This window comes from Capsicum annuum, chromosome 1, assembly GCF_002878395.1.
Source record: "Capsicum annuum cultivar UCD-10X-F1 chromosome 1, UCD10Xv1.1, whole genome shotgun sequence".
Taxonomy (NCBI): Eukaryota; Viridiplantae; Streptophyta; class Magnoliopsida; order Solanales; family Solanaceae; genus Capsicum; species Capsicum annuum.
In genome coordinates this window covers 238,421,419-238,434,150 of record NC_061111.1, presented here as the reverse complement: position 1 = coordinate 238,434,150, position 12,732 = coordinate 238,421,419, and positions in this window count along the sequence as shown.

Genomic DNA, 12,732 nt, shown 5'->3' with positions numbered 1-12,732 from the left:
ACTTAAATTCCATTGAAATTAAAAACTCAAAACTGAATGGAAATCCCAATTTTGACACCCAGCGCGACATGGTGCAATTGCGTCAGGCCACTGAAAAAGGGATAATCATCATTTTGTCCATCGGCGCGATGTGGTGCCATCGCGTTGCGCCACTAGAAACAGACGATCCCGAACTAGAACTTTAGCGCAACGCAATGGAAATCATGGTGCCTTACTGGAAATTGACAATTGCAAAAATTCCCCTTGGCATGATGCGGTGGCAATCGCAGTGATATACTGGAAAAGGACAATTGAGAAATGGCACATCGGCGTGATGCGGTGCTGCTTGTATTGACCTACTATTTTCACTAAAAGTGTCTTAACTTCTCACCTGAGTATCAAATTTTGGCAAAATTTGTATTGTTGGAAAGCTAATTCAATTTCCTATAGTTTGGTGGGCCTTGAGCTGGAAAATTCTGAGTAGAGAAATAGATATGCTCATTCAAAATTTACTAAAGTAACATTCTTACAAAAATTTCAATCGATAAGGATTATTTTGACTCGTCTAATAGTTGGGAGTTATTTGAGACCTTAATATACATCAAACTAACTTATAAAACTATCAAAGAGCCATTATGTACTATGCATGAGCTTGAACCATGACTCTAGTATTGGTTTGGATTTTTGGGGTATTACAATATCTCTCCATTGGGAACATTTATCCTCGAATAAACTGGTTAAGCTAAAAACACTGAGGAACTGAGATTATATGCTAAATGTACGTGATGAAAAAATAATTACATGATCGAGTCTGAAACATGATTCATGACTGAACTGGTTCTATGAATGCATGACTGACATGAGAATGATATGCAGCTGAAACTGAGCATGGAAAAGAGAAATTCTATGAAGGTTGTTACCTTAATCTGAGTCTAAGTTTGCAAAGAAAATATGAGGGTACTTGATCCGCATATCTTCTTATGCTTCCCAAGTGGCTCCTTCAACGGACTGATTTCGCCAAAGAACTTTAACTAGGGAAACTTCTGTGTTTCTTAGTCTACGAATTTGTCGATCAAGGATTTCAACTGGAATTTCCTCATAGAAAAGACTGCTCTAAACATCTAGGCTTTCTAAGGGAACAACTACAGCTGGGCCACCAATACACTTTTTCAATAAGGAAATATAGAATACTGGGTGCACTGATGCTAAGTCTGCAGGTATCTCAAACTCATAAGCCACCTTTTCAAAATGGCTCAAAACTATGCAAGGACCAACATATTGGGGACTAAGCTTTCCCTTCTTACCAAACCTCTTCACTCCCTTCATCGGAGCAATCTTCTGATATACGAAATCACTAATCTCAAACTCAAGATCTTAGATATACGAAATCACCAACCTCAAAATCAAGATTTTTTTTCTCACATCTGCATAAGATTTCTGTTGGCTCTGGGCTGCCTTAAGCCTCTCCCTAATCAACTGTACGTTCTCTAAATCATCAAACACCAAGTCAGGACTGATAAAAGTGATTTCTCCTACTTCAAACCAACCAATCAAAGATCTACATCTCTTTCCATATAGAGCCTTAAACGGAGCCATCTGAATACTAGAATGGTAGTTGTTATTATACATAAATTCAATCAAAGGAAAATGGTCATCCCAACTGCCCTTAAAATCGACTAGACACACTCTCAATATATCCTCAAAGGTCTGAATGGTACTTTCTACTTTACCATCTATCTGAGGGTGAAAGGCTGTACTGAGGTGAACTTAGGTACCAAGACCTTTCTGAAAAACTTTTCAAAAGTGAGAGGTAAACTTAGTACCTCTATAAGAGATGATAGCTAATGGAACACCGTGCAACCTGACCAACTCTCTAAGATAGAGCTTGGCATAGTCTTTGAATGAATAAGAAGTATGGACTGGCAAGAAATGGTATGATTTGGTCATTCTATCTACAATGACCCAAATTGAATTATGTTGCTAACGAGTATGAGGCAAACCTATCACAAAATCCATATTCACTTTCTCCCACTTCCAAGTGGGAATACTGAACTCTTGCATAGACCCGCTTGGCTTCAGATGCTTAATATTATCCTGCTGACAAGTGGACCACTTAGCTACAAACTCTGCAATATCCCCTTTTAAGAGACCTTTCAACTATTCTTTCAATTCTTTGAGTTCGACTGGAGTCATTTTGTATAGAGGAATAGAGATCGGCAGAGTATCTGGAAGAAGGTCTATTCCAAAGTTAATTTCCCTTTCGGGAGGAACTCCTGGAAGATCTTCAGGGAATATATGTGGAAATTCCCTTACTACTAAAATTAACTCAAGGTTAGAGTCTCAGAATTAGAGTCTTTGACTCGGATAAGACGATAAATACACCCCTTGGATATCATTTTCCTCGCCCTAAGGTATGAAATAAGCTGACCCCTAAGAGTTGTAGTACTACCCCTCCATTCAAGGACTGGTTCATTTGGAAATTGAAATGAACTATTCTATTTCTACAATCAACTGAAACATAACATGAGTAGAGCCAATCCATGTCGAGAATAACATCAAAATCCATCATCTCTAACTTTACAAGATCCACTGAAGTGACTTTATAAGACACTATAATTGGGCAGTTCCTATATACCCACCGAGCTACAATAGAGACACCCACTAGGGTAGATACCAAAAAAGAATCTACTAAGATTTTAGGACTGAATCCAAAGTTGATGGCTATATAAGGGGTTACAAAATAAGGAGAAACTCCAGGGTCTAATAAAGCATAAATATGTAAATGAAAGACCTATAACATACCAGTAACCACATTAGAAGAATTTTCTAGATCCCGTTAGGACTGAAGTGTATACATTCTATTTGGGCGCTGACCACTGGAAGCGGTACCTTGCTGAGTCGGGCGGCTAGTTGGAACTGGGGGACGACTGGACTGACCCTGCTGACCATTCTTTAGACAATCCCTGACCCTGTGGCCTGGTTTTCCACACCCTAAACAAACATCACTATCAGCTCTACAAACACCTTGATGGTTTCTACCATATTTCTGACAAGGAGGATTTGTACGAGTACTGTTAACACTGCTTTGGGACTTAGAGCCTGGAGACCTATCCCGATTGTCATTTCTGAATTTTGGCACGGGAGAATTAGATGAAGATAGAGCTGGGACTGGATATTTTTTATGGAACTGAGGACGATTACCACCTTCTGACCTTGGCTGATTAAAATTAAAGCTATTATTCTAGCCCTCTTATTCTTCCTTGCTCTCTCCTTAGTCTTTTGCTCCTTAATCTGTTGAGCATGGACCATAAGCCTAGACAAGTCCATCTCTTTAATCAACATTGCAGTCCTACAATCCTTGACCAAACTATCAGATACACCAGATAGGAACTTACTCATCTTAAACCTGCTATCAGCTACCACATGATGAGCATACCTAGCTAACTGAGTAAACTTGAGGGAATACTCCTTCACACTCAGGTTTCCCTGCCTCAAGTTAATAAACTCTAACACCTTGTCTTCTCTCAACTCCAACGGAAATAACCTATCTAAGAAGAAAGTAACAAACTCTTCCCATTCTATAGACCCTGCATCTGCGCCTCTATCTACCTTTCACTGCTTAAACCATGTATGAACCACATCCTGTAATTGGTAAGTAGCCAATTTAGTACTCTCACTAGAAGTTAACCGCATAATTTTTGTTACCTTCTGCACCATGTCTAAGAATTTCTGTGGATCCTCTTCAGATTTAGATCCTGAGAATAAAGGAGGATTTATTCGGGTAAAGTCCCAAATCCTAACTGCGACAGTACTGGCCACTGGGTTGGCTGGAATAGCGGCTGGATGAGCATTTTGAGCCGATACAAAATGGGCTAGATTAGTCAATATAGCTCTAAACTCTGCATGAGAAATATGCTCGTTCAGGGGATCTTCCTGAACGGGCAGAGGTGCTGGTTGGTTTATGTTTCTTCTTTCGTTTATCTTTTTGGAAGGCATGATATGTAAACAAAAGGGATAATAAATTAGGTAGAGATTTTAACATGAGAATCATGCTTAGTTGCATAACTTAAACACTAATAGAAGGGAACTTTTCCTAAAATGCCTTATAGCCTCTTGCCCATAAGTGTGGCGCGCTTCACACCCATGCACAAGACTCTACTTGACGCGGATTTTAAACTTCCTAGGACACTTTAAAATCTTAGGATCTGATAACAAGTTTGTAACGCTCCGAGAGTACACCTTAAACGCCACATGGTGCTTACAGTCCCAAAGGACCACAAGCTAACCCATGAGCTGGTACCTACTGTGAGCACTGAATAATATAATAACATATGTGGAAGAACAACTGATAAGCCATAAGGTTTTATCAACTGAAAACAATACTAATTCATAAATCTAGAAATCAACTATCTGAAACTGCTAAAATAAAGATAAATTGACTAACTATCTGAAATGTCTGAAAGCCTCTAAACTGTCTGAATAAGAGTTAATGGGACAAGCCCTAACTAACTCTAACTAACTACTGAACTGAAAACATGAAGATAAAATAATTTATCCTTAAAATATGAGGACTCACCGCTACTACAGCTGATAATATGGAAAATCTATGCGTAATTCGGGAACTGAGCGTCCGAACCAATGATATGATACATCATAGCGCAAGGAAAGAGTATGCGATCAGTATTTTGAATGTACTGGTATGCTAAATGAGGTAGGATGGTTTGTATGGTTTCATGAACATGAGTAATAACTGACTGAATAAGTAGCATGTAACACTGAATAGAACATATAAAATCTGTAAGCATTGGAGATACGTGAAATCTGACAAATACTGAGGATGTATAAAATTTATAAATGCTAAGGATGCATGAAATCTGTAAATGCTGGGGATGCATGACCAAGCATATAATATTTTCTGAATATAATCTATAAATACTGAAGTACTAAAATCTCATAACTAAATTACTAATATCTGTATGCTATGGTCAAGCAGTTGAAACTGAATTACTGAGTTGATTACTAGACTGAGACTGTAAAAGTTATCATCTAACCGACATGCCCCAAATAAGAAATTTGGGGTAACCTATGACCCCATTTGGAAGGGTGTCAGTACCGTGCCACGGGTACAAACACTGGCTATGTGGATCCACTAAAGTGTTGTCCTGAAGGACTAGGGGTTACCCTCAACTAGTAGGTACCCGTATGAGATCAACCCTCAACTGGCAGGTTAACATCTCAACCTACAATGGCTACATAGTTCTGGAATACAGGGACTGCTACTAAGGTTGCACCCTCAACTGAAAGGTGATCCCCCATCTCTGGGTTCGCTCGGAGCTAAATCCTACTTCCAACTTAACTGACTCAGAAGACTGAACTGTTCTGATTTTAACTGATTATGACACTGACTGAACTGATAATGCTAATAACATATTCTGAAACTAATCTGAAGATACTAAGACTAAGTAAACAGCTATGTTTTGCGGGTATTCATAAATCTCAGGACTTGATAGCAGTAATAGTAGAATAGTACAAAACTTTGGGGACATAATATGAAAGCATTTACTCACAATTCACTCTTGTAGGCATTTCATCAAACACTTGGTATTTATAGTTTAAGCTAATCATGAGAATAGTATAAAACTTGGAGTAATAGCATGAATTCGACATCAATAACACTTAATCATGATTTAAATAAGTGAATAACAACATTAAAACACGTGGGGTTTGATAAACAACAATAATTTCATGTAAGCATGGTATAAAGTCAAGATTCATGGAGATTTATGGTTAAAATCATAATTTAAAATCATGGTAACTTGTGAAGATCACAACTTTAAATTTAAATTTAAATACTTGGACTCCATGGGTGAAAGGGACCCATGAAAACACTAACATACCTGGGTTTTATGAATTCATGAAAATTGGTGGTGAATTCTTGAGATTTGATCTTGAATTGTGGAGTCTAGTATTTTTGTTCTTCAAAGAGGGCTATTCTGATTTGAGTAATTTGTGAAATAATGAGCAATTAGTTCTCTTTTGGGGCTTAAATCCCGTGTTTAGACCAACTGGGGTGAGGAAAAAGGACTTAAATTCCCTTGAAATTAACAACTCGAAAATGACTGGAAATCCCAATTTTGACACCTTGCATGATGAGGTGTAATCATGTTGGGCTACTGGAAAAGGTAAAATCCTCATTTTGTCCATCGGCGCGATGCGGTGCAATCATATTGCGCCACTGGAAATGGATAATTTTGAACTGGAACTTTAGCGCGACGTGATGGCAATCGCGGTGTCTTACTAGAAATTGACAAGTAAAAAAATTCCCCTTGGCGTAATGCGGTGTCAATAGCGGTGACACACCAGAAAAGGACAATTACAAAATGGCACATCGGCGCGACGCGGTGCTGCTCGTATTGAGTTACTATTTTCACTAAAAGTGCAATAACTTCTCACTCGAGTATCGAATTTGGATGAAATTTGTATTGTTGGAAAGCTAATTTAATTTCCTATAGTTTGGTGGGTCTTGAGCTGGAAAATTTCGAGTATAGCAAAATATATGCTCATTTGAAGTTGACTAAAGCTATATTCTTACTAAAATTTCAATCGATAAGGATTATTTTGACTTGTCTAATATCTGGAAGTTATTTGAGACATTAATATACATCAAAATAACTCATAAAACTATCAATGAACCATTATGTACTATTTATGAGCTTGAAATATGACTCTAGCATTGGTTTGGATTTTCGGGATGTTACAGTCTAGTCCACTTTTTAATCGCTGCAACTTTCTGTTGATCCACCATGATCCCTTCACTAGATATGACATGACCAAGAAAATTGACAACGTTCAACCATAATTCACATTTCAAAAATTTGGCATACAATTAATAATCCTTCAAGGTCCGCAACACAATGCAAAGGTGATTGGCATTATTCGCTTCACTCTTAGAGTACACCAAAATATCATCTATAAATACAATGACGAACAAATCCAGAAATTGGCGAAATACTCAATTCATCAAGTCCATGAATGCCGTTGGGGAATTAGTCAACCCAAAAGATATAACTCAGAACTAGAAATACCCATATCTGGTATGAAAGGCAGTCTTAGGGATATCCACCTCCCTAATCCTTAACTAATGATACCCTGATCGAAGATCAATCTTAGAGAAAAACTTAGCGCCCTGAAGCTGATCAAACAAATCATCTATCCTTGGAAGAGGATACTTATTCTTCGCCATTACTTTATTCAATTATCAGTAATCAATACACATCCAAAAAGAATCATCCTTCTTACGCATGAACAAAAACAGCGCACTCCATGAGGACATACTAGAACAGATGAAACCCTTATCTAAAAGATTCTTTAATTGCTCTTTAAGCTCCTTTAATTCAGCTGGAGCCATTCTATACAGGGGAATAGAGATAGGACAAGTGTCCACACCAAGATCAATCCCAAAATCAATCTCTCTATCAGGAGGGACACGAGGAAGTTCATCAGGAAAGACCTCGGGGAATTCATTTACCACGGGAACAAAATCTAAAGAAGGTCCCTCTGAGTTAGAATCTTTGACCTAGACCAAATGATACACACCCCTTGAAAATGAATTTTTGGGCTCTAAGATATGATATAAACCTTTCCCTAGGCACTAGAGATCTCCTTTCCCACTCAATAACCAGCTCATCAAGAAATTTAAAGATGACCTTGCAGGTCCGACAATCTAGAGAAGTATAACACTAATGCAACCAGTCTATCCCTAATATGACATCAAAATTAACTATGTCTAACTCTATCATATCCACCAAGTCTCCCTACCGCCCACAGATACCACACAACCCCTATAGACTCTCCTAGCCACTATAGAGTTACCCACTAAGGTAGAAACAGAAAGAAGGTTCGAAATATACTCAGGACAAAAACTAAAATGCATAGCCACAAATGGAGTCACATAAGAAAGAGTGGACCCTAAATCATATAAGCAGTAGACATCATGAGAAAAGAGTTTCCATACCAGTAACGACATATGTAGATTCCTTGGACTCCTGGTGGGTAGTAAGAGAATCGATATGGTTTCGACTAGTTCCGGAGCCAGATAGTGCACCCTTTGGTGTAAGAGCTGATGAAGAGGCAATAAGAACCTTATTTTCCCCAGAAGCAACCTTACCCACGGGACAGTTTCTAAGCATATGCCCTGGCTGACAATATTTGAGACACTTGTCCCTTCCATTGTCACAGAAACCCTGATGCAATTGACCACAAAATCTGCAGAGAGGATATGATGAAGCTGATTGGGCCCTACTGGCATAAGATTGGGCACCCTGTTCCCTAGAACCATTGCCACCTTGAAAACGTCGATCACTAAACAGCTTTGGAAAAGGAGTACTAGCTGTCGAGTAGGAACCGAAATTGACCTACTTCTTCTTGGACCACTTTCCACCATCCCTACCACTTTGTTGCTGATCTCCACTCTGATAAAAAAATCTAAACTTCTTATTGTGCCTTTCCCCATCTCCACCTGCTACATATGCATAACTAATTTGGAAATATCCATATCATTGTTCAACAAGGCAACTATACTTTCTAGAATCAAATCATGGGTCAACTTGGAAGCAAATTTTCTCATTCTAGCCCTCATGCTAGACACCAAATCAGGAGCATACCAAGACAACTGATAAAACTTTAAGGTATACTCCTTAACTGTTATCCTGCCTTGCCTCAAATTCATAAATTCTTCAGCCTTTGCCTACCTTAACTCCTGAGAAAAGAAGTGATCGATAAAAGCTCTAAAAAAGTCCTCCTACAAGGCGGACTCAATATCCACACCCCTGAGTTGCTCCCACTCTTCACACCACTGATGCACTACATCTTTCAATTGATAGTATGCAAACTCCACACCTTCCACCTCTATAACATGCATCATATGAAAGATCTTTTTCATTTTATCTATAAAAATTAAGAATCTTCCTCAACTTTTGTACCAGTGAAAATAAGAGGGTTCGACCTCATAAACTGACCAACTTTTGTGGCCTCAAATGATGGAGTAACAGTATCCACACGCCCAGTCTGAGAGGCAACCAACTGAGTGAGCAAATGGATCGACTGGTGAAACTCAACATTAGACATGTCAGCTTGAGTATCTGAAGAGGGATAGGAGGAACCGGTGGAGCTCTATTAGGACCATCAGTGACAGTGGCCCTAGACCTAGTATGAACCCCCTAGAGTAGGAAAAGCTCCATTTTTATTTTCCTCGAATGGAACAGAAGGGTTCCCATAAACATTAGATCTTCTTGGAGGCATGATCTGAAAGGCAAACAAATAGAAATTAGAGAGATCCAAGACCTTAGACTCTACAACCCAAAAATAGAACACAAAAAAATAAAAATATTGCTAAATTCCTTGTAGCCTCTCTTATATAAGTGTGGCACGCTACACACCCATAAAAGAGACTATACTTGACACGGCTTTATGGGAACCCAACTGACCATGAACCTAGACTCTAATACCAATCTAACACAACCCAAACCCGAGCCTGACTGACACGACCCAAAACTAGACCTTATCGTTTGGACATTTCGAGCCCAACAAGGACTGGAGATCGCCCCGTTAACCTAACCTAACTATTATATCAATCCACAAGTATCGGATGAACGTCAAACATATAACAAGAAAGAAAAAAACAAGACTATTAAACATAACTTAAGAATGTCTAATCATTCCATTAATGTTAACATACTAGACCAACATACCCAAGTCCATAGTAATCCACAAAACCTCTACGAATTTGATGTCTAATTATGTTGGTACATGCCCCCAACAATAGCAAAAAACCAAGTCTAAAGTAAGTCTATGATATAAGATACAAAAACCATGATATGTATGCCTTCCGAAGTGTGGAAGCTCACCACTTCAAAGTCAATACACAAATCGCTCGAACATCTGGTCACTACGTAGGAAGAGAAGAAGCTCTGAACCTATGTTGCATGGGGACACAACATCTAGAGATGGTTAGCAGTTGGATTTCTAGTATGAAACTCAAGGGTAAGGATAAAATAGTGCCATTATTCAAAACCAAGTCAAACCATCATAAGGAACCATATTTATATAGGCATATATGTAGATATATAGATGCATCATGTGTTGGAAAAGGGAACAAGACCTTAGCATGTATTTTGAAGCACCCAATATGAGCCATGAAGTGGAGGACTCTAACCTTCCACTTGCATAGTTTAGGAAGTTTGAACTTCCTGATTGTATTAAGCAAGAGGACTCTAAACTCAAGTCGGTTTATTAAGCAAGTGGACTCTAACCACAAGTCGTCATGTCTATTACTAGTCGAAATTGGGACTCTAACCCTTTGTCCATGCATTCACACCTACTGAGTTCAATATGTAAGGACTCTAACTCACTTAGCCAATTTAAGCCATTAAGGCTACAATTTAACACCATACATGACCATAAGGTCTTTATGAACCATTTATCAATCAATTATTTTAATAGGACAATGTCTTAGTTTCAACCACCATTCAAGTAAAATTGTGGTCATCAAGACCTTTACCAAACCATTCATTCTTCATTAGCATTCTTACACCAAGCTTTAGTTCAAACATAATTCAATTTCATGTTTAGGGACTCAAACCCTTTTAACCAATCAAACCACAAAGATTATCAATTAACTCATTACATGGCCAACAATGCCTTTACAAAGTCATTTAACAATCATTCTTATTCATTAAGCCATTTCCTTAGTTCAAAACACTATTAACATGTAACTAGTTATTTCTCTTAGACATTTTCACAAACACCTTAAGGGCATAACTTTACCATGACCAAAACCAAAGTGAAAAGCATCAAGACTAGGTTTACTCATGGCCCATTTATTAGACCAAAACCAACAAGAACCCACATATGTAAAACATCACCAAAAACATGTATAAACCCAAGTTAAACCAAAAGTAAACATTATTCAACCATATGCAACAAAACCCTCAATTTTAGTTTTTTTAAACCACCATATAAGAATCATAATTACATTATAAAACACATGATTTTTGAGAAATAACAATGAGGGGAGATTTGCATACCTTATACACGAAGATTTACAGAGAGATTCTTGGTCCTCAAGCCTCTAGATGGACTCTTTGATGAACCCTAACCCTAATCTTATTAGAGAAGTTTAGAGAGGATTTAGGAGTGTTTTTATCTTATCCAAGAGAAAAATAAAGGGCCAAAAAATTTTATAAGTCGTGGGTCATAAGGGTTTAGGGGTGGGAAATGTCTAAAATGTCCTCAGCTTAAAAGCTGAAAATTTGAACCCAGGAGGGTACGAACACCCTACATGAACCGTACCCTAGGGTACGAGTGGTACCCTAACTCATACCTTAGACCTCACCTTGGACCCCTATACTAACCAACATACGATTATCCAAGGCCAAGTCGTACCCTAAACTCATACCCTAGACAAAATACACTAAGTCAAGCTCAAGAAATCATACAACTTACCAACTTATGACTAGTACCTTAACATACGACTAAGAAGAGGCCAAACCATACCTTGGACAGAATGTTATCAACCTAAACTAATCATCATACAAGAATGGGGGGTACTAGATCGTACCCTAATATACGAGGTGTATAGTCAAACTGTACCCTATCTAGAAACTCAAAGCCAAGGTGTTTCACTAGCCGTGTCAGGTATCTTAAGTCCAACAGGACTGGAGACCACCCCGAATACCAAAACCACCGTCCACCTTATAACTCGCATCAAATTAATTGTGAACATATAACAAGATAGGAGAATATCAATTTTAAAGCATTATAATAAGTCTATAACCAAAATCACCCATTCTCAACCCAACATCCAACCAATACCAATACCAATGTAAATGCCAACCTTGATACAGACACTGCCTATGCCCACAGTAGTCTGACAAAACCTCTAATCAATATCAAAGAATATTTGATCGGGATATGCCCCCAACAATAGACAAAACCAAGACTAAAGAAATACTAAGGACATAAAGAAATCTATAGCATGAAATGGGGTCTTTCAAAGTATGAAAGCTCACCCCTTCATTCTGGCTCAAAAAGCTATCACCAAATCACTTAGTCACGGAGCAGGAGGAGTGTAAGTATGGTCGATTCCTGTATCGCATGGGTATACAGCGTCTGAAGACGGTTAGCGGGGTTAACACTAGCAAGTAACTTAGGGATAAAGAAAAAGTAATGAGCCAAGTCAAATCAATATACATAATCATATACAAATACATATACATATATAAATACCATATCGGGATAGGGATCAAGGTTTAGCATGCATTTTAAAACCTTAATGTGGGTTTGTGTAGATTTATCATCATAAGTCCACCCATAGGTACCCCTTGAACGGGCCCAGTGTGTGTTATCTGCATGAACTGGAGATATCATAAATAGCCGAGGATTTCCTTGTACCCTTCGCCCTCCATGATATGTATATACATATATAGACTTGGGGAATTTAACCTAAAAGCACATAGTTATCAAGACCATCTCTTATGTCAGAAAAAATGAGTTTCCAATATCCGTCCTTTAGACTTACACCTTCACGACTAACTATCATAACCCCCATTATTGCCCAATTAAAATATTTAACATATAACCAAACCACCAATTCCAGGAGTCAATTATTAAAGCATTATTAAGTGGTATCATCATACCGACTATAGCTTGCAAGCGATATTAGTAAGCCAAGACTTAGGGGATTCCCGTGTACCC